Source organism: Acomys russatus, chromosome 4 (genome assembly GCF_903995435.1).
Source record: "Acomys russatus chromosome 4, mAcoRus1.1, whole genome shotgun sequence".
In the NCBI taxonomy this organism is placed as follows: domain Eukaryota; kingdom Metazoa; phylum Chordata; class Mammalia; order Rodentia; family Muridae; genus Acomys; species Acomys russatus.
The window spans coordinates 45,950,249-45,973,253 of NC_067140.1; the positions used below are offsets into that span (position 1 = coordinate 45,950,249).

Genomic DNA, 23,005 nt, shown 5'->3' on the forward strand with positions numbered 1-23,005 from the left:
ATAGGAATTGAAATTTTCTACAAAAGACAGATACCATAAATTTTTCTTTAGTATATTAATTAATATCAAAATTCACAGTCAAACATGCAATTATGAGAGTCGAAAAATTGATGCAAAAAACCTGAAAATTTTAGAAAACAAATAAAATTATACATGGTAAAATATGTGTTATACTTAGAGTTAATATTTAAGTTGATAATGATGAGATGTGATAGATATTGATTAACATTTAGAATTTAAGACTCATCAAAATTGGGAAGATGTTTTCTCCAAGGTTGCCAAATACAAAATAGCCAAAACACTATGAATGTAACATTTATATAATTCCTGGTTGTTTTGTGGTTCTTCTTGCTATGTATGTATAATAATATAAATGTATATGTAAAATATTTACATATGGACAATGACAAATATAAACACACATGTATTTATAATTAAAATCAAGAAAAAGACAAAAAAAGAATTTAAAAGATACCCCCCAAAAAACTTTAGCAGTCTAATATTCTAAATTACTTGATTAATGTGGTATGTCTTCTAACTATCTCAATCATTTATGCGATGGCATACAGCTGGCACATAGCAGAAGCCAAGTTTTTTGGATCTAAGACCAGCATCATATGACTATGTCACTTCAAAAGAACTGATTCTGAACTCTAGTTTTATGACACAAAGACTGTCCTACTTATCTCACAAAAGACATCCCTGAATTCCCAAAGCTGGGGCCATATTTCCTTCAATGTGTTTAATGCTATCTTTAGTGTTGATGGAAAGAGAATGGGATAAACTTAATAGAGTCAAATGATGATAAGATTGAATCAGGGCTAAGATACTGAAAAATCTAAAAAGGTTAAAGTCTGCAGTGATATTTAATGGTGCAAACTACACCCACACATCCAGGTCCTGACCTAGAGCAACTAATCCTTAGCAAATCCACAATCCATTAGTCTTACGCAGTTACGTTTGGTGGGAGCAGCAAGTGAGTCGATGCTTTTGCAAAACAAGCTAATGAAAACCCAGTGTTTACTGTACTAACATGGGCTCCTTTCTGCCTGTGGAATTTTAATAATAACCAACGTCAGTGTTTAATTTAAAGATAGAGCACACTGGTTAAGAAACTGCTAAAAATAATCTGCTTCATATTGATGGCTTTGGCTTTGTTGACTCATAAAATGTCAGGGTTGGAGAAAAATAACTAAGGGAAGCTTCAGCTGTGATTGAACCTTTAATTATTGATGCCCTGTTCTTCTTCTTCACACCCAACAGCTAAGATGTGATGGGGCCGATTAGAGGCTCTGGGATGGACTAAGCATGGGGAGGCTGGGAGGCTTGCTCTTGATGCTGCCATAAAACTCTTAAGCTTCCCAGAAAACTGTGAGACTGTGGTCTGGGTATTCATTAATATCAGGCGCTGAGAAGGAGGAGATGGATGCTGGGCAGGGTCAGATAAAGGAGGTAGAGAAGACTGGGAAGCACAGCGTGCTCAAAACTATACCTGCGAGGCTCGATGCCTGAAATTATTCACTAATATTTTCCGACGACTTTTCATTGACAGCAAACGCTTAAGAGTCAGTAGACTCAAGAAGCCTCAGTTGGGGTGGTTAACAGCAGAACTGAGTTCTACTCTTAGCTTTTCCAACTATGTGTACTCAGGCTCCTAGTATGTGTGATGGTTAATATTGAGACCTTGATGATCACCAGGGAGACAGACTTCCGGCATATCTGTGAAAGTCTATCTTATCATCTTGTTTTTTGTTTTGGTTTGGTTTTTTTAGCACAACCCGGGCCAGGCTCACCTGCCTAGAGACTAGGGATGGTGCTACCCACCCTCAGAGGGCTCAGAGGGCTCCCGATACCACTCACTGGGTTCTCCCACATCAACCATCAGTCAAAATGCTCGCTCACTGACATGGCCCCAGATCAAACTACCCTGGGAAATTCTTCTGTTGCATTTCCTGGTTCCCTGGTGATAGCAAGGTGTATCATAAGGACAATAAAAATTAGCCGACATGCTTCCCTAAGTTGCCTTTGTCAGAGTCTTTTATCACAGCAACAAGAAAAGAAACTAAGATGAGTTCCAGCCTCACTCTGTATCTGGAGTCCCTGTAAGTCCTGCCTACCCTGTCTGCCATTTCCTAAAGCCAGACGTCATTGCTCAATGTTTAACACACATTAAGTTCTACACTCACATATGGCTCTCCCATTTTTATCCTTTCCCTCAGACAATGGCAGCCAACTTCATGGATGCTGGACTTGTTCTCATAAAGAGAAAAGCTAGAATTGGTTTCTGAAAATTACAAATGGAGACATGACACAGCTTTCCAGGAGGTACCAACGTGGAGGTGAATCATGCATTGCTCACGACAATGGGAAAGAAGTCAGCATTCAAGGTTAGGTTTTCTTTTTGTCTCCAGTTCCTTTTTCTAAAATTTATCAATTTCTGACATTTGCACACAGCAAGAACACAAAGTCAAAGGAAACCTGTGCCCTCACTACCCCCCACAGGATCTGATTCAATAGCTTTCAGCTTTGAGGTACAGCAGGCAGACAGTGCCTTTGGATGTCTCAGCAGCAGAGAGAGAAACACCTGCTGCAATATGTACCTCTCAACTCTGCTGGCCTAATAACCCAGCCCAGACCCACCAGAGGGTGGGAAGGCAACAGCAAGCTGCTCCATTGTGCTCCTATAAGACCAGAATGCAGAGGGAAGTTCTCATGAACAAAGCTCAGGCCAGCCCCAGAAATATTTTCATATAAGACCAGTGTCAGCTGCATGTGGGATGCCTTCTCTCAGTGCAGGAAAGCTGGTTGTGACTCAGTCACAGTTTGGGCTCAATATATTTGTTACATTTGCCTTCCACTCAACCAACTTTTCTGACAGCCTATTTGTGTCAGACTCCTTGAGCCTTGTGCCTCATGGAGCAAAAGGGCAAATCTCTTACTGATTAGTCACAATATAGGATGCTAAGCCCTATGTGAGCACAGAAGAAAGAAACTCAGACAGATTGTGGTAGGAAGAAAGTCCCAGTCAGGATTATAAAATTTAGCAAAGAGGGAGAAAGGATATGTCTAGATACATTTTCATTTCAAGACAACAACAAATAGGGAGTTGTTGTTTGTTTGTTTTTGTTTTGTTTAGGCATAAGTATTTTGGGTCAAAAGAAACATGCTTATAACTTAAAACATACTTTCTGTGTATATGAAATTACAGATTAACTGTAGCCATTCTTATCTGACAATCCTCTCCTCAGAAGACTAGGGGCTAGGTCTGATTTGGGGAAAAGGTGATGTACTCAGAGGCTTCCTGTCTTTAAAAGGCACTGATTTTCTAAAAGTTAGAGTTGCCTCACTTGTACGCAGAAATAGCTAGCCAGGGTTTACTCCTGCATGTGCAAGCCGATCTAAGTCCAGTTCCTCTTTATCCAAAAGGCCAACAATGCAATGGCATAGCCTCGCCAAATTCTCTACCCAGGCACGCATTTAATATGACCAATACGAGATCTGTGGGATGTGTGAATGTGTGAGGGCCTGACGGACTCATTCACTTGCCTAACTAAGCCCTACTCCTAAAAAGCAAGTACAACATGTATTGAGTGACTAATAAACATCAAATGCTTAAGTCAACAACAGGAAGATGTGATGCAGAAGGAAGAAGCCACTTCTCTGCTTTGCTCTGTTAATGACATCTTCTCCGGCTCTTGTTTTACTTGCTGAAAAAAAAAAACTGATCTGTCTCTCCTTTTAAGGCAAGTCTGAGTTGTTCTGCCTGTGTGTATATTCGGAGCCTGCCCTATATATTTTTAAAAATCCATAAAGTTCTTCTATTTCTCTATTACGGAGGCCAAAATTTAATATGTGAAGATAATATTGAGCAATAATTCATTGGGAAATTACTTTTGCTAAATTTAGACACTGTTTTTGTTTCATAATTCACCACAAATCCTTCCAAATTTCTAATCCTAGGACCACTTTCAAATCTTCCAAGATTCTCTATCTTTTTATGATGCCATAAATAATAAACCAAACATTTCTGACAAAAGAAAAAGATATTTAGGAAACTCTTGGACAAGAATGCCACCTTTTTGGCTTAGCTTTTAAAATATGTAATTATATATCCCCAACAAATAAGGAACATTTTCTCTACTTTAACTTTCTTCAATATTTTTAACATGCAAGATCAATAGGCAAATTATGGCTGGACTTTTTCTTCTGAGAATGAATTCAATCAAATTAATGATGCTGGACTCCAACTGCACATGAAGAATCTACTAGGCAACCTTTAACATGACCCAGTCCTGGGTCTTGGCCTAAAGAAATTAAATCAAAATCCTAAGGGATGTAATCCTGACTTGTAATGACTTCTAAGTGAATATAATTGGTGGATTGCCAGAATTGAGTTATACTGAATTCAGTCACCAAACTAGTTTCCATGGCATCAGATCTTTATATTGTCCTTGCAAGATATGTGAAGCTAACAGTAGGTTACATAGTCTGGGAGTGTTATGAAGAGATGGATGTAGGGAGAAACATTAAAGCAGAGGAGACTACGAGGGTCTAAGGCTGCAAGAAACATTTCTATTCCATAATAGTTGAGAGTGCTTGAGGATTCGCTGACTTGCTTCCTGGGGTTTAAGTAGAGTTGACTTCTGAAACAACCATATGTAGCAACACCATGCGAGAAAATAAAAGAGAAAGGTGAGCTTTCTTTATGTGGACCAGACTTCAGGGCCCTTTCTCAAAGGCTTCTCAGCCATGACATTTCAGCTGTTACTGCTCAAATAGACCAACCTCCCTTGCTCTTTAGCTGTTCTAGCCTTCCTTCTACCCACTAGTTTTCTCCCTTTTCCTAATCGTCACCTTCTTCAGTGCCTGCACTGCAAATGTTTCTGAAGGAGGACATAGCAGTGATAGGTGACAAGAAAAGAGACGCTGTTTGGTAAGGCATCATCCAGACACAGCTTCCTGCCTTTGCTTTGTCTATGTTGCTGAAATAAACACTTGATGTGTATTGAGAGACTATCATGTGTTTGATTCTTAGGAATCTTTTATTGAATCTGAGGGACAAGGTAGGACTTAGGTATATGAATGAGAGGGGAAAAATAGATACTAATTAGGACCCCAGTTTTTCCACATATCCCACAGATCTTATATTGGTTCTCACCAGGTACATGATCTGAGCAGGGACATTGAGGCACTAGTATCGAAGGTCACTTTTCTCTCTTCTTATGATGAAAACGTTAGAGTTATCATGCAGCTAACAGATGGAGTTGGCATTCTCCTCATCTTCCCATCTTTATCTTATCTTCACTGTGATTGTTTGCAGATTTCCCACTGAAAAATCACAGGATCAGCAAGGCACATTAGCCTGACCCAGGCCACACACTTGGTAGTCAGCAGAGTTAGTGTGTACCTTGATTGCTCCCTCACCTGTGACTAAAATCCCTTCCTTTGGCCATCTTTCTCTGGACTTTGAAAAGTCTCCATTCTGACTCCAAGGCCTTGTCAGTTTTCTGAATAATTTGCTAACTTCTGGGCCCTTTCTGACAGACGTTTTTCATTCTACAAACAAACTAGCTCTATCTTATTAATTTGTGTCTCCCGTTGTCTCAGCACATGATGTAGTTGGCATGTCTAATCATTATCAAATAATAGCTGTATGAGCTGAGGAGTGTGAGAATGTATGCTTCAGCAGCTATAATTCCACTTAACAAGTCACTCTATGAAATGGTGACGTAGCTTTAGGATGCAGGATCTGTGATCTGGAAGTTTTTGGGTTAGGATCAAAATTTTCATTCATCAAAGGTCCCACAATATGGGAAGAGACTGGGGATCCTTCCAAGTGATCTGTTGTGGCTCTGAGCTCTAAAGGGTTCAAAGGAGAATTTATATCAGCAATTGCTTAAAAGAAAAAAAAACACCAAGAGGATCAATTCAGAAAGAAGGAGTTGATTATGTTTCATGTCTCATCCATATGATCAGTAATGATAGTTAGAAGAACTTTATTGAAAAGATCAGAGACTGCAGCTGGGCTCAGCAGACAGAAGCCCATGGTTAATAGCCGTGTATTGGGGCAGAGGTTGGGGGGGGGTAGCCATGCCACATAGTAGTTACTTCTAAGCTTACTCATACCAACATCCTCTAGTGACAGTCTTTTTGGCATTTGACTCTTGACAGATACAAATGTTAAATCCAAAACTCCAGAGGCAGGACCTGCCAGTCTGGGGAATTCCACGAGAAATAAACTCTGGTGAGTTCAGAGTTTAGAATCAGTGGAAAGTACTTAGATACCACAGGCTGATTTGAAGGGTTGGAGACAGAGTAAGCAGAAGTACAGTTCCTTAGAGCACAAACCACTGCCCAGCACCAGCCATCTCTGCATGTCAGATTGCTACAGCCCAGAGACATTTCAGAACAGAGAACCCCAGCCTCACCAAGGGTAAGCGCTGCATCATCAATGATGGTGTAATGAAATTAGTCTGGTTAACTTTAGTGGGCTTGAATAGATTAAATCCTGTGGGGAGCCATGCTAATGTTCATTTAAATTAATTCCTGATGAGAAAATAGAAGTGACAGAAAAACAACGTTAACACTCTAATTGCAAAATTGAGTGTGTCCCCTTTACATACAAGTTCAGGTACAAGTAAACTGAGGAATCTTGATTTCAAACCTTCAGTTTAAAAACTAAAAATTTTTGTAAAACTAACCTATCTGATTTTCAAGCCCATCTTGAGAAGGAATAAAATTAATTAAATGAGTAGATAGGAAGTGCATGTTAGCAGCTTCCAAAATGAGAAGATGACAGAGACAGTTTGCTGCCTGAACAGTCACCCAAAACTCTACAACTGTGGAGCATCATCTTCAGCCTTCTGGCCCAATATATCTGACAGACATATTTGTGAGGGAATATTGAGGACTTGCTTACCCTGTCTTGGCAGAGTTTGGTTGTAGACTCTGCCTGCATCCAAGCTTGCCCATTTTTAGGCAGAATTCTGTCTGTGGCAGAAACAAGGACATATAGCCCAGGGGCTGATGTGTCACATTTGAAGCCATCTCCATAAGGAGTTTCTTTGATGCTCATTTTCTTCTTTGATGTAGGCTGGGAGTTGCCAGGAGTTAACCTGTCTCATTGTTAGTGAATCCTTAAAATAATAAAAAAATCTATAAATGTCATATTCTGTAGGTCTCTGAGGTTTTTAAACACCTTTTCTATTTTACCTTATCTATCTATAGAATCATATCTATCTGTTAAACCTAGTTTAGTTTTACAATTAAGCTTAGTTGTTTAGGGGTTAAAATGTTTTTAGGTCTAGATAGATGTTTTAAGTTGATAAAGATGAGATATGATAGATATTGATTTACATTCAGAATTTTAGACACACCAAGATAGGAAATATATTTTCTTCAAGGTTGCCAAATACAAATATCTGAAACACTATAAATATAACATTTATACAATTCCTGATTGTTTAGTGGTTCTTTTTGCTGTAGGTAGTTTATTGTATATATGTGTAATAATATAAATATATATGTAAAAGAGAAAAATAATAAAAAATTTAAAAAATGCTTGTAGGTCTCAGATCTAGCCAATGGATAAAACATCCTCCACAGCTGAGTGGAGAGTGGGGACTGACTTTTACAGGAACTTTGGTGCCCCATATTTGACCACATCTCCTGGATGGGGAGATATGGCAGCACTCAGAGGAAGGATAGCAGACTACTAAGAAGAGACTTGATACCCTATGATCATATACAGGGGGAGGAAGTCCCCCTCAGTCACAGTCATAAGGGAGGGGAATAAGGGGAAAATGGGAGGGAGGGAAGAATGGGAGGATACAAGGGATGGGATAACCATTGAGATGTAACAAGAATAAATTAATAAAAAATTTTAAAAAAAGAAAAAATGCACATAAAAAAGCCAGAAGTTTTAAAGTAATTTCCTTTAATTGAAATTATGATCTCAAAATATTTTCAGATGTGTTCCTGAAACATAATTTTATTTAAGACATTAATATTATATAATATAATTAATGTTATACACACAATAACACACATTATCTTTTATTGTAATTATATATTTGTATATTAATATTAATATAATCCAGACATATCTTCACTATTGAGCTGGAAACCTTAGTGTAAGTAATATGAACAAATACCAGTCAGAGATAAATATAATTTACACTATTAATTTTTGTCTCCCTTATTGTGTGAACATTAGCCAGAGCTCAGGTGTTCACTATGGATTTCTTTTGCACACAAAGGAGTGAAAAATTATGGCTGTTTCTAACATAAAAATAATGCTTTGCTATCTTGTGTTTCCATCTTTTTAGTAAATGTGTTTTCTTTTTCATTTCCAAGCCATGTACAGTCACCAGAATGTTTTAATAGTCCATATCAGATGGCCATGCAATGTCACAGATGGTTAATAACTGGATCCTGAGTGCAAAAGAGGAGGAGGAAGGGAAGGTGGCAGGAGAACAGAGATGGTGGTGAGGTGGTGAATGGGCCTAGATCCATTGTCTGTGCTTCTATTTGATCTCTAAATGCTGTTTCTTCCTATAACCTTAGTATAAATTTGTTTTTATATTATAAAGGTGAGAGCAGAGATAGAGAAATATGTTTCAGATAGAGAAAGGCTTAGTTGTTAATGCTCTTGGCTTGGGAGCAGGAGAACCCAAGTTGTATCTTCAACATCCACATACAGAAAGCCAGGCATGGTCATATGTGCTTATAATTCTAGCTCAGGGAGACAGAGACTTCATGGTCCCTAGAGATCAATGGCCAACCATCCTACCCTAAAATTATTGAACCTCAGTCTCCATAAAAAATTCTATTTCAAAAAGATGAACCAACTGGATCTTAACAACCTCACACATAGGCACATATATGCCAGTTGAAACACCTGAAAATATTACACATACTTAAATAAATAAATTGAAAAATGAAACAAACAAACCTGCAATCTGAAGCCACTATTGTGCACTTAACTCTGTAAAATTTTGGACTTTACACTCATCAACGAATTCAGAACTAAGTCAGGCTGCAAATACTAACTGGTAACATATTGATTAATAATTCAACTTATGGAGGTATTTTCCCATATTGGTAAAATTATACTGGATGAGAGTCTTACCCATAGGTATTTCTTACTTATAATGTGTCGTATATTACTTGACTCTGCTGTTATTAGCCTTTTCCTACTCCAGTTTTCATGCTTATAAATGCTGTACTCATAAAAAATATTTGTTCAGATACATGATTTCCTTCTAATACTCTTCTGAAGTAGACTGGATTTTTCCAAAGAGCAGGTTCCCTTGGGCTTTTGAATCATGATGCTATATCACCCTCAGGAAAGGCTACACAAATAAATTCAGAGAGCATTCTACTGTAATCTTACCAAAACTGAATGTTTTACTGGTTAATAAAAATAGTCTTTGCCATCCTAATAAAAAGTGCCAGTGATTCTTCTTCCTGGATTTTCATTTGATATGTACCTTTCCCAAGTTTATTTGCAGGAGATTTATTCTTAGTTCCTCATGCCCCCCCCCCATGCCCTGTCTACATCTAGCACTGAAGGATATAGCCATGGGTGACCTCACCAAGTGATGGATTCTCTCCTCAGCCAGAGCTGATTCTTCCTGACAAGGTGAACACTGCCCATGTACGTATTCCCAGGCTGAATAGATTTGTTTTAAAGATGAGTTCTTGCTTACAATATTCCTAGTACAGCAACGTTGTAAAATTCTATCCTCCAAGCATAACAACCATCATCTTCGTCAAGGCAGCTTGATGACAAGAACACCCACCCCAGGGTTTGCTCACTTCATTGACTATTCATAGAAGGAAGAGTTGGAAGAGATGTTGGACACTCACCACAGATTCCTGTTTCTCCTCCATGTACTACTCAGCCAACTATATATAATTCTGCCCCAAGTGCACATGGCTTTATGATCTCAGGAGGTATTGTAGTATACAGACTCTGGACTATTAATAGAAGGAGGGATTCCTTATATACGGCTACAGATAAATCATCATCCAATTATGGATGAGACTTTCTGGTGGCACAGCAGTTTTGGGATCACCTACACCCCTGTAACCTTTCACTTGTGCTCTGTAAATAAGCCCAGTGAACTCAGTGGTGCTGCAAGGACTTCAGTAGACTCGCCCTTTGGGTTTTCATTAGTGATCTGTAAAGAGGGGACAGACATTTGCTTATGTCCCCTCTGAAAAAGGACTGTCAAAACAAGCAAGAAAACTTTCTGCAGATATACCATAGGAGGAACAAATTGTTCTCTATCTGTGAGTCTCATTGTTGGATTTATTGCTACAGACAAGAAAAAGTTACATCTGACCAGTTAGAAAGATTACCTGAAGGATAGATACCACCAGAGAGGTACTGGTTTCATTAACCACCCTAGTAGCAACCACACAAAATGTGGGAAGGTTTATTCTTGCTGTCATAAGCTGGGGAAAAAAACACAAAAGGCCACTCTGAATTTCCAGGATCTACCAAATTCTTTATAGACCGACAGCACACCCAATAGAACCAACCATTTACCAGAGGCAGGGTCCAAGGAAGAGTCATAAAGGGGCCATGCCTACATAGCAAAGATTTGCACATAACAGGATCCAAGAGGCCAGGCTAACTATGTGTCAACAGGAGCTCACCTATATCCTTCCTGAACTTTATTCCACTTGTAAAATGCCATTTGATAGTAGGGGTAGTGGGTAGCCCACACTGGAGTCAGAGCTCTTGGCTTTAATCTATACTTAACCAAATCTCATATTTTAGGTTATGAGCACATTATTGCTATTTCTATGCATTAATTTTTCTCATCTTTCAAATTAATAATGCTTTTTGTTCATAGAATCCACTGTGGATTAAGTTGTACTTCTTCAAATTCACAATGTTGACCCCCTAACCTTTAGTGTAACTATAGTTTAGAAATAGGGCTTTCAGAGGAAGTGAATGAATCCAGAGGAGTAAGCCCTTAATTCAGGAAGACTTGCAGCTTTATAAGAAGAAAGGCACATTACACTGAGCAGAAGCTATATGAGGAAACAGAGAAAAAGGAAGCCAGGAGCAAAGTTTCCTCCAGGACTCAGAGAAGCCAGAAATGTGATCATGGACCGATCACCTTCACGACTTTGAGACTAAATTGTTCTTTAGGCCACTGTGATGGTTTGGATGAAAAATGGCCCCCATTGAACTATAGAGGTGGAACTACTGTGAAATACAGCCTTGTTGGAGGAAGTCACTAGGGGTGCACTTTAGGTTTCAGATGTTCAAGTGAGGTCCAGTGTGTCAGTCTGTTCCTGCTGCCTGAGGATCCAGATGTAGAACTTTCATCTCCCTATTCAGCACCATGTCTGCCTGCATGCTGCCATGCTTTCCACCAGGATGATAATGGAATCTGAACTCTAATCCAGCTTCAATTAAATGTTTTTCTGTATAAGAGTTGCCAGGGTCATGGAGTTTCCTCACAGCAATAGAAACTCTAAGACAGCCACCTAATCTGTGATATTTTGTTTTGGAAGTCCAAAATGACTGAAAGACTGGTAGCAGAACCAAATACAGTTCTATAGGAAATGGACACTATGAATTAAACAATCAGTGCAAAATTCCCTTTGTCTCTGACCTCTCTTCTGAATAAATTTCTCAGCATGGACTTGACTTTCCAACAATATTACTTAATGTCTCCATCTTCATCCTGACAGCCAGAGCAATTTCCTGAATGCTCCATTTTGGTTTTGTATTCTCAATGTTGAGTTACCCTTGAGCATGATAATGAATCTATTCTTAGTTTAAAGTCTTCCAGTATGTTGGAACATTGTCTGGTACACAGTAAATCTTGTAATTATAATTATGTCATTATTATTTCCCAACACTGACAATATAATAGGACTACTTTACTAGTGTTTAGTAAGAGTTACTGTAGCCATGTTTCTTTACTACAAATGAACAGCAAAAATGAATGCTTATTTTGCTGGGAGTGTGTGTGTGTGTGTGTGTGTGTGTGTGTGTGTGTGTGTGTGTGTGTGTTGTTTTGGGGAAGAGGTAGTCTTTTAGGGACTGTAGAATATCAGAGACCACTCAAACATTGATTACAAGGAATTCAACACTGTGTCAAGGGAAGTGTTGTCATTAGTATAAGATTTTTGCTTTACATTTTGTATATATAAGTGTGTGTGTGTGTACTAACCTCTCTCCTGAAAAAGATGATGACAATGAGAGGAAAAAATAATTCATGAGTAGATTATCACATGTATGTAATCGCATAGCAGAGACCAAACTCAAATGCACCCAGATTCAAGATCAGCCACTGAAATGGTATAAATCTCTAAAGTTGTTAGACTTAATGCAGAGTCTGCAAGCTAGTGCCTAAAGCTTGATTTGAACAGATGAGACTAGGACCATCACTTGTCTGGCTAATATCAATGTCAGAAATCAATATAATTTCCCAGAATTGCCTCCCACCAAATAAGCCATTTGCCCTGATCATTTTGTAAAGTTCTAGACAACAGGTAGTGAGGTCAAGGCATGAACTTTTCATTGTGCTGCCTGTTCTAGCATAATACATATTTTTGTCAGTGTGAAATTGGGCTAAGAAATTCTTCTTAGTGCTTTTTAGCCTACAAACGTTCTAGTTCCTAGCTTGGGACTCATGAGCATTTTTCATTTTAGTAACCTTCCAGGACGAGGCCTCAGTTTGCAATTGAGGTAAGAATTCGGGTGCTTTATTAGAAGGAGTTTTGGTCTATGTTAACTTGGATCTTGCCTCTCACCCCTTGGTATGCTAAGTAGTACCTGGAAAACTTATGTAAGCATAGGTTCTTGAGCTCCACCTTCACAGATGGTAACTGCCCAACTGTCTTCATTCCTAACAAGCTCCCAGGGATTCTGAGCCTTACTGCACAGTCCTAGGCCAGGAGAACTGTCCGAAGCCCTTTGTGTGTGACCTACTCCATAAGCAAATATTAAAACCTGCTTGAAGTTTAACCTTTATCACCTGACAAAAGGAACTAGGAATCAATGAAAGAGGAGACTGTAGTGATGAATTTGTTCACACATTTACTAACAGTGGGATGTACTGTTGCAGGCACTTTCTATGGCATTGCATCTGACTCTCATAAAACATTCACAAAGGCTATGTTTTCACTAGTTAACAGACAAGCACCCTGAGTCACCTAAGAAATATCTTGTAGATTCCCAGAGCCAGGAAACAAAAGAATTGCACTTCCAAACAGATTTGAGACAAAATACGCTTCTCAACCACCAAATCTGCACATTGAGTCTACTAATTCCATTGAGTGCTTTCTAGTGCCCAGAACATACACACAGAAACACACACACACACACACACACACACACACGCGCGCACACGCGCACACACACACACACACACACACACACACACACACACACACACACGGTTACAGTTCCTGATGACAAGTAGCAATCACAGCCTCTAGCCATCGGAGGAGTGGAGATAGCTTCCCCACTTGCCTTCTGCTGTAGATGCTGCTGATGAACTGCTTAAGACCCGTGATCAGCCACTCTTCAGAGCAATCATCCCATTCTTCATCCTTCAGTGGCCTGCGGCTGCGATGCTTAGGGCTGATACCGATTACAGGCAAGGGTGAAAAATACTTTTGAAATCCAGGGAGCTCAAATGAATACCTCTTGAGAAAATATATTTCAGAATTAAACGTTTAATGCTGGGTTTCCTTTTTTTAACAGCAACGAGCTGTAGAAACAAGTGCTAAAGCAGGAGGAAGCTTGCAGCGACCTATGCCAATAACACAAAATTATTTGTTACTTCCCAAAGTGGTATTTGAGCCCAGCGGGCTGCACTTAAGATGTGACTGGTTAATGGCTGTGTGACACACCCTTCTAATGGAGTTGTCACATAAGCACCACCATGAAGCAGTTTGAGCTGCAGCTTTGAAGAAACACCCCCTCTGGCAGGCTTGTGCCTTGCTGCCTTGGGTCAGGAGGAAAAGCCAGCCTTCTGCTCGCTTCAGGGATTTTAAGGGATGTTATACTTAAGTGTCAAGAAAAGTCTGGTTTCTGGAGATCACAGAACAAAAGCCAGCTAAAGTCATCAAATGCAGAGGAGAGAGAGAGAGAGAGAGAGAGAGAGAGAGAGAGAGAGAGAAAGAGAGAGAGAGAGAGAGAGAGACCCAGAACACTCTGCTAAAACCAAAACCTACCAGGACCGGTATGTTGGAGTTTATCCTACTTGCAAAAAGCTGTCATGAAATATATAGGAATTTGGTAAGTGGTTAAACACAGCCATTGTTAAAGTTTACATTACACGATGTAAGTTTAAGTAAGTCATACTAAAATCAGATAATCAACATAAAAGACCCTTCACTGCTAGTGATTTCATACATTAAATATCGTTCCTGCTCTTGTATCTCTAAGCCAGAAGTATTAAAACTGATGCACATCATTGCTCCCTCTGCTTTAACATGCTATCAGATTAATTGAGCCACAATATGGGTATTTAACCCACAGAAATGGGTACAGGTTACAAATCAGGGTCTCATTTGTTGGTTTGTTTAATAGACAAGAGTGAGATAAATAAAGTGTTAGTAATACAGATTGTATTTCTAAGGCATGCGGTCTATGGCTATTTGAATAAACAATCTCTCAGTGTTTTAAAGCTTTTGTTTACTTCAGTAAACAAGCCTTATACTTCATTGATAAGCAAAGCTCTACCACATGAGCCCATTTATTCATGTTCTGTTTAGTAGTTAATAAGATGGAAGCATCAAGCAACATTCGTGATGGAGCTATCCTTATGCATCACTAATACCAATGGGTTCAGGTAAGCATGAAAGAGTTTAGTAATGATCAAAAAGCAGAGTGAAATACAGTTGAGACTATGTCATTCACTGAAAAGAGTATTGCATATGCTACTGTTGTATACATGGCACATATTTTGCCACAAAAGTTTTAATAAATGTATAAGCATGAAAATATGTGTAACTATCAATATATGTATGTGTACACATTTTTAGAGCTGGTTATTACACACTCATTGCCACAGAGCTGATTATGATCTTCAAAACGCACTTGCAGAGCTGGGGAGATGACTAAGTCAATAAAGTGCTTGCTGGCAAGCATGAGGCTCTGAAATCAGATATACAGAACCTATGTTAAAAAAAAAAAGCCAGGCATGATGCACTTTTGACCCTAGCCCTAGGGACCTGAATACCTTGTCTAGCCAATCAATGAACTCCAGATTCCAATGAGAGACCATGTCCACAAAACAAAGTTAGACACAATAGGGTGAACATTAAATGTTGACTTCTGCTTTCCACACATTTGGGCACTCACCTCTATACACATGTGCATACATATTAACATATATAAATATATACAAAATAGAAGAAGAAGAAGAAGAAGAAGAAGAAGAAGAAGAAGAAGAAGAAGAAGAAGAAGAAGCTGGAATTAATTACAAACAGGAAAAAGAAAAATATAATAAGGTCATCTCTAACTGAGGCACCTGAAGGTGGACTTCAAGTCAGTAGTATTTTAGATGGAACCTGTGCATAACATAATATAAAGCTTATTACAAAATCACAAATAACATTTTCATGGATCTTAAATAAGAATGTTTTCAAAGGAGGCAAGTCTTGGGTAACTCTTGGGGGCAGAGTATCCAATGGAACTGTTCCAAGATTTCTCAGGTGTCACTTTCTTCTTTATGCTCAATCACCCATATATGCTTTTCCCCATGAGTATCTGTCTTCCTCACCACTTTTTCCCTATAGAAGACTTTGTTCGGCAAGTCTTATGAGAAGAGGGGCTACATCTATCTCATTTCTCTTGTTAACCCTGCAGTTATGTGATGAAATAAGTACTTGATAAGTACTTAAGAATCAGTACATGAAACAAAATGAAAGCATGACCTTTTCCTTTATTCTTAGTTGAACTGACATTACTGGAATTATATAAAATATAAAAGCAGACACATGCACACTCACATACATACAGAGAAATAGAATCCAAATGTTTAGTCATAGACCCTACTAACCATAAGTTTTCATTCTTCCATTAGGTTATAGCAAAGCCTTGAGGCATGAGCACTCTGTCTGTTTTAATAAACTATCTGTGACTTGACCCTGTGTTCTTCCTTGGTGGCAGACATGGGTTTTTTTTTTCTGTTGCCTAGAAACTAATATAATTCAAGCCTTTCAGAAGTCAAAGACAAATCAAAACTAAAATTACTTGTTTGTTTAAGACACCTATAGCCCCTCATGGGCAAAAAGTTGCTGCTCGTTTCTTAAGTTGCCAGAGTAGCAGACAGGGTGCTAGTTTCTCTTCACCTCTTCACAGATTTTGTTGCTGTTGCTGTTGCTGTTGCTGTTGCTGCTGTTGTTGGAGGAGGAGAAATATAAGAGGAAGAATAGCAAGAGGAGGAGACGCTAGGAACTGAACAACACAAGCTGGATACTATGAACACCCAACAGTAGACTAAGCCAGGGAAGGAGAAGGACACTCCTGGGTATACTAGCATCAAAGGCAGGGAAATCAAATCTTTTGAAAAGTTGGAGACAAAAAAAAATGTTTAAGAAAGAAGACTATCATAAATGGCCAGAAACTGTCCTCTGGTGCTCAGTCAGGAGTTAGGGCTCCTGAACATCTTCAATACTACAATGTTGATTGCCTTGATCGTATGCAAGTTTTGTGCAGGCAAACACAGATGCTGTTAGTTCGTGAGTGTGGTGGTCCTGTTATGCCCAGAAGACACCATTTTGTTCTTGTTCTTCCTGAGCTCTGGCTCTTACAATCTGTTTGGCTCCTCTTCCAAACTGCTTCCTGAGCCTTGGAGGGGGCTTGGTGACATAGATGTCCCATTAGAAGCTGAGCATTCCATTGACTCTTTTTCTCTAAAACTTGTTGTGGATTTCTGTGTGACTTAACAACTATGTGTTGCACAAAGAAATGTCTCTAGTGAAGTCAGAGTCTGTACAGATACAAATTCTGAGAGCAGTTTGATATTATGTATATTAGGTAGGATGAGGGTAGAGGGTGCTCTTCTGGAGCCTGTAAGTTCATACTTCATGGATTCTTGTCCATATTTGTAATACTAGGCATATGCTTTATCCTATAGAGTAGACCTGAAATCCAACCAGAAAGCAATTGTTACTCGCATAAAATTAATGGCACTATTGCGATCATAGGCATAAATTTGTATGCCAACCTTTACTGAGTGAGATGGTTCCAAACCTAGCTAGCTCTTTCTAGCACTATGAAAGTTAATCAGTACCAGCTTGATTTTTCTGCATCTTGTGACCAATCTGTGTGGTATCTTCAGCAACAGTGTCTTAGCCTCAAGTTCTGGCAGGTAACCAGAAATAATGTCAATAGCATTTATAGTTTGGGGGTATCAATGGGACACGTCTCATCAGCAACTAAAGGGGAAGACTTGCCATGCTTGACACTGGGATTTTTACATTGAAATATACGTCTTCTCTCAGAATCATAATCCCACATGTAGGATTACTCCAATTTCTCTCTCTCTCTCTCTCTCTCTCTCTCTCTCTCTCTCTCTCTCTCTCTCTCTCTCTCTCTATTCTCTCTCGTAGTCTCTCTCTCTCTGTCCTCCTCAGCTCTCTCTCTTCTCTCTATCTATCTCTCCCGGTCCTGTCTCTCTCTGTCTCTGTCTCTGTCTCTCTCTTTCTCTTCTCTCTCTCTCTCTCTCTCTCTCTCTCTCTCTCTCTCTCTCTCTTTCTCTCCCCTCTCTCTGTGTGTAAGAAGTTTATAAAATAGTAGGGTTTCCATATAGGTTTTCAAACATCCTTAGTGTTAGGTGTTCTTCCCCCATACCTTCCACTGCCCTACATTCCTGTGCCTCTTTCAACTAAATCTCCATTCCCACTGGCTCCTGGTAGGCCAACCACGGTCCAGTAGGTGTCTGCTGAAGGATCCATTCAGAAGGATATGGCAGCATACTCTAGATTTGATGGATTATTTTTCAAGAGGATTTCTTGTGTTTGATACTATGGGTTATGTTAGAGTATGAGTCTCACGGGAATGTCAGCCCAAATAGAAACAGTTTAATGTGTATATGTCATATGTGTGTGTGCATGTGTGTACATGCATATGTACATATATGTGTATATATTTTATATGTATATATCATATATTATATGTGCATGTGTATACATACATTTATATGTATTGATTCTAGGTAAATATAAAATAATATGATTCCTTGAAGCTTTATCAAACAACCTCAGTGTGATTTGTCTCTTGTTCCTTTTAACAAAAACTCCAATACCAGGCATTAGCAAAACTTTAAAATGTTGGTCAGAGTAATCCAAGTGACTCGCCAAATAATATAGATTATTGATGTAACCCTTGGTTTCCTCAAAGGGGTTGGTGGTAGGACCACATTGGTGAAGACACTGCACACTCAAGACACAGGACTCATATGATTTGAACACCATCTGATAAAAAAGACTCTTTTCTTCTTCCATGAAGATACTATGCACGCTGTCAAGGGAAGCCATTGAACAATGCTATCCAGCTGCAACACCTATGCCCCACGATTATTACCAGCAGGACAAGACATTCCTAAAAGTGCAAGAAGTAGTTCTGACTTTTGGTAGCAACTTAAGGCTCACTAAATGGGGAAAAACATGCCTGACATGGGAAAACTAGCCAGGTTCCCCTTGCTAGGGACATTATGGAACTTAGAAAAAGATCTACTACAGCAACACTGGTAGTCTAGCATAATCTACTACTATATTCTAAGACTTAACCTTATACCCAAAGGTAAGTGTAGCTACAATCCCTGGAGAGGCTGGGCGCGGGGGGGGGGGGGTAGAAGTGAATCTAGAAGGAGATAGCTGGAAGAATGGAGAGTGAATATGATACAAATGAATTGTAAGAAATAACTTAAAATTATTAAACTGTTGTGGTAAAAATGAAATATTGAAGACAATAACGGCAGTCTTGAGAGGTAGGCAGAAACTTAAAATTCACAATTGCCAACAATAAGGAGAGAAGCAAAGCCACAGAGGCAGGATAATGGAGGTCATACATGCAGCTAACGTCAATTTTTTTTATTGGATGCTGTTCAGGGGTTATAATGACGACTGTCTAATTTAAGAGTACAAGGTCAGGATAGACACAGATTTCCCATTGCCACCACTGTAACAGGTCTTTTGATTCATGACTTTTATGATATAATGGAGATGTAATTCAAAAAGGAAGCATTCAGTGAATGTTTTTACAGATTAAGAGGAAGCTTATTTTTTCATATGTAACCTCATGAGGTTTTGCATCATACTAAATACTAAATGACTGGAGGCTGCAGATCTTAGTTTGTAAGATCATAGACCTCAGGGTGGAAGAGAGAGAGAATATAGCTGTGGTTTGTACACCTCTGCTATTAACAAATAAATAATAAAAAACAAGCTTTGAGGAAATAGTTTACTATCTAGTGCTAAAATGTAGCCAATAGACATGACCAGATGCACAGTGAAGTTTTCCATGGAATCACCTGTCAAGGGGTGCACTCTATAATGAAAAGTAAAATGAAGGTTTAATAGCATCTTAAGGTTAGAAGTAATGGTATGGTGAACACATCTCAAAAGCAAAATCAAATAAACACAAACGACTTTGAAGGAGGGGCTCAAGGATCAAGAGTAGGCAAGGACAAATGTCACAAACCAAAAAGGGCTTCAGTCGGTGAATATGGTCTCAAGATGACTTTACAATGTGATTACATCTAAGATGGCCATTGTTTTGATAAAGAGCATGCCAATAGTAACAGTGAGCAGAGAGTATACTAATGTTTTCCAGGAAAGAAGTATGAGAAAAGTCTTATTGTTAAAATTATTGGAAGTTAAAGATGCTATTTATATTAGTTGGAAGGCCTAAAGTTACAATCAGAGTCGTTTTTGTATGACCCAAGGATAATTTTCTAAATAGGGTAAGGAAAAAATTTACCAGATGACAAGAACAGAAGATTCAATGTGCCCATATACAAAGAAACTAAGAGAAAAGTTATTCTACCTTTGCTGAAGCAGTAGGGGACACAGGCAGCACAAGTCCTGGAATTTAAATCTCAAGTATGCTGCAACTAATTTGAAGGACACTAAGCTCTATCTATCTATCTATCTATCTATCTATCTATCTATCTATCTATCTATCCTTCTATCTCAACTATCTATCATTTAAATATCTATCAACTATCTCATCTATCTACTATCTAAGTATCTAGCTATCCACTATCTTATCTATTTACGAAGTATCTAGCTATCATCTATCTATCTATCTATCTATCTATCTATCTATCTATCTATCATCTTCTAGATATAAGCTAAGTGTCTATCTATATACTCTATCTAAGTAGCAATCATCTATCTATGTAATATCTATTTAAATATCTAGGTATCGTCTACCTATATCATCTCTCTAAGTGTCTATTGTTTGTCTATCATATATCTCTGTCTTTTGCTTTTCTATCTCTTGCCTCTCTTTTTACTATCTTCCTTTTCAATCCTGCTTCTTCGTAGTCATCCTGATTTACTCCTCACTTTGCTCACTCCACAATGCTGCTCTCAGTGCTGCACTGTGGTTTGCTCTCTAATACCACAGAGTTCACTGCAGAAAGGGAACTGATAGACCCATAAAAGTCAGTGGTTGTTGAGATTTTTAATGCTAAATCAAAGACATACTATCCACTTGCATAAGGCTTGACAGAATTTGGGTCATATTCTCACATCTGATCTCAATAACTGTATTCCATGGATCATAGGATCGTCAGGTCTATAAATTAGAGCTTCCCTGTTCTACTGTTCTCTAAGCAATATAGTTTTCCTTGTAGAAAATAATGGACATCTCATTTAGTACTACAGATCAATCAATTTATTGATTTATAAAAATCTCAATTTATAACAGCATACAGAAATGACATTAGATAGATGCATCTACGAGGTCTGTCTCTATTTTGAGTGTATAATTTAGCAGATGGAACCTGGTAGGCAACAAGATTCATAAAATACCCTACAGCTGAGCTCAGAAGGGAAATTCACATGCAATATCAAACAGGAATTCTGGGGGTCTTGCTATAAGCACCCCTCTTGTCTACCTACCATCTGGATCATTTTGACAACAAATAAACACTCAGACTGGGGAGAGGTTTTTTTTTTCCCTAGTTAATAGAAAGCATCTCCTTTTCCCAGGGACCAAGATACAAAGGCAACAATCAAACCCAGCAGCCTGTTATTTCTATCTGGTTAATATCTTAGTGTGAAGAGGGGGCCAGTGGGCTGGGCTTGGCACATGTTCTCATGCTGAGCCTGCAAGCCAGAAATATTTTTCCTAGAAAGCAACCCAGTGGGGAGCCTCTGCAAGAGAGTGAAATATAAATTATTCATTTTCTGTTCTTTGTCTACTGTCCCCAGTAAGCCTGGTTCTTCAGAGGCAAACAGAGCACACAAGTTATCATGACAGCGCTCTCTATGGTATACTCAGCTGAAAGATCACTGGGTTTAAACAAGTGTGCCTGCCACTCAGCCTGGATGGTGGTAGAAGACAGTTTGAATGAGACACCAAGCCACAAATTCCCTATGGCTTGACCACATATGGACTGGGCAAATTCTTCACTTTTATAGTGCTCAATTTTTTTCACAGTGAAAAGATGACAATCTGAGGCTGTCCTGGAAAAGATATTTCTGGAAAAGGTTATAGACAGTGTGGCATCATCTCCGGGCTAGGGAGATGCGTTAAATATAAGGAGATAGCAACTAGAAAACTGAAATCCAAGTCATCACAGCCACCGCCTTGAAAGCCATGGTGCAGCGCTCCACCCGGGCTAGCATCACAGTGGGAGGAGAGCAGATCAGTGCCATTGGACGGAGTATCTCCGTGGAAGATTCCCAGAAGGAACTGGAACACGTGGTTCGAAAGATTTTAAATCTTCACGTGTTTGAGGACGAGAGCGGGAAGCACTGGTCCAAGAGCGTGATGGATAAGCAGTAAGAGGTGCTATGTGTCAGCCAGTTCACCCTCCAGTGCGTCCTCAAGGGGGAAACAAGCCCGACTTCCACCTGGCAATGTCCACAGAGCAGGCTGATAGCTTCTACAACAGCTTCGCAAGAACTGCAGACGGGAGCTCGTCAGAGATGGCAAGTTTGGTGCCTATATGCAGGTGCACATTCAGAACGATGGGCCGGTGACTATAGAACAGGAGTCTCCTGCTCCTGGTGCTGCTAGCTCTGATCCAAAGCAGCTGTCAAAGCTGGAGAAACAGCAGCAGAGAAAAGACCAGAGCCAAGGGGCCTTATGAGTCAAGCAAAGAACGGAATCCACCCCTTAAAGAAGACTGCAGCGCTAGCAGCGGGGCAGAGGGTGATGTGTCTTCGGAGCGGGAGCCATAGCTACAGAAGCAGGAGTTCAGCAAATTACCATTGGGCAGAACTGGATCCTGGAACATTCAAGATGCTCAACCCCTACATTGCTTTAAGAACTCGGGACTCAAACATGAAAAGAAAATCAGAACTGAGACACTGGGAATCTGAATCCCCCTGAAAAACGGCAAAAGACCATTCCATTCTGCGTACTGCTGTGGTCTGGTGGGGGTGGAGGAACGCTCATCGGCTCACACCCATGCCTTTCCCATGGACAGAGGTCCATCGGTTTTCTTGCTTTCTGACATGGTTTTGCTTGCTTTTGGAGCCGGCAGGCCCAGCATCATCTGTCTTCAAGTCTGTTGTGGTATATTCTGTGTATCCATGATCAGTTTCCAGCACATTCCTGCTGTCCATATTGTCTCCATCACTGAATCACAAGATAGGGCTGGTGTTAGGGAACCAACAATAACATATTGTATGAGACTTTGCATCTTGTAAATTTTCTCCATTTTTCTAAAAATAAATAATAAAACCTTAAATCTCAAAAAAAAAAAAAAAAAGAACAAATAACAAAAAAAGAAAGAAAGAAAAGAAAACTGAGATCCTAGGAGCCCCCAAAGGGGCATTA

The 23,005-nt window shown here is 39.3% G+C and overlaps 1 pseudogene; it reads left to right on the forward strand.

Moving 5' to 3' along the window:
- Window positions 1-22,404, forward strand: part of LOC127188410 (D-aminoacyl-tRNA deacylase 1-like) — a 103,152-nt pseudogene extending 80,748 nt beyond the window's left edge.
- The last annotated feature ends 601 nt before the right edge of the window (window positions 22,405-23,005 follow it).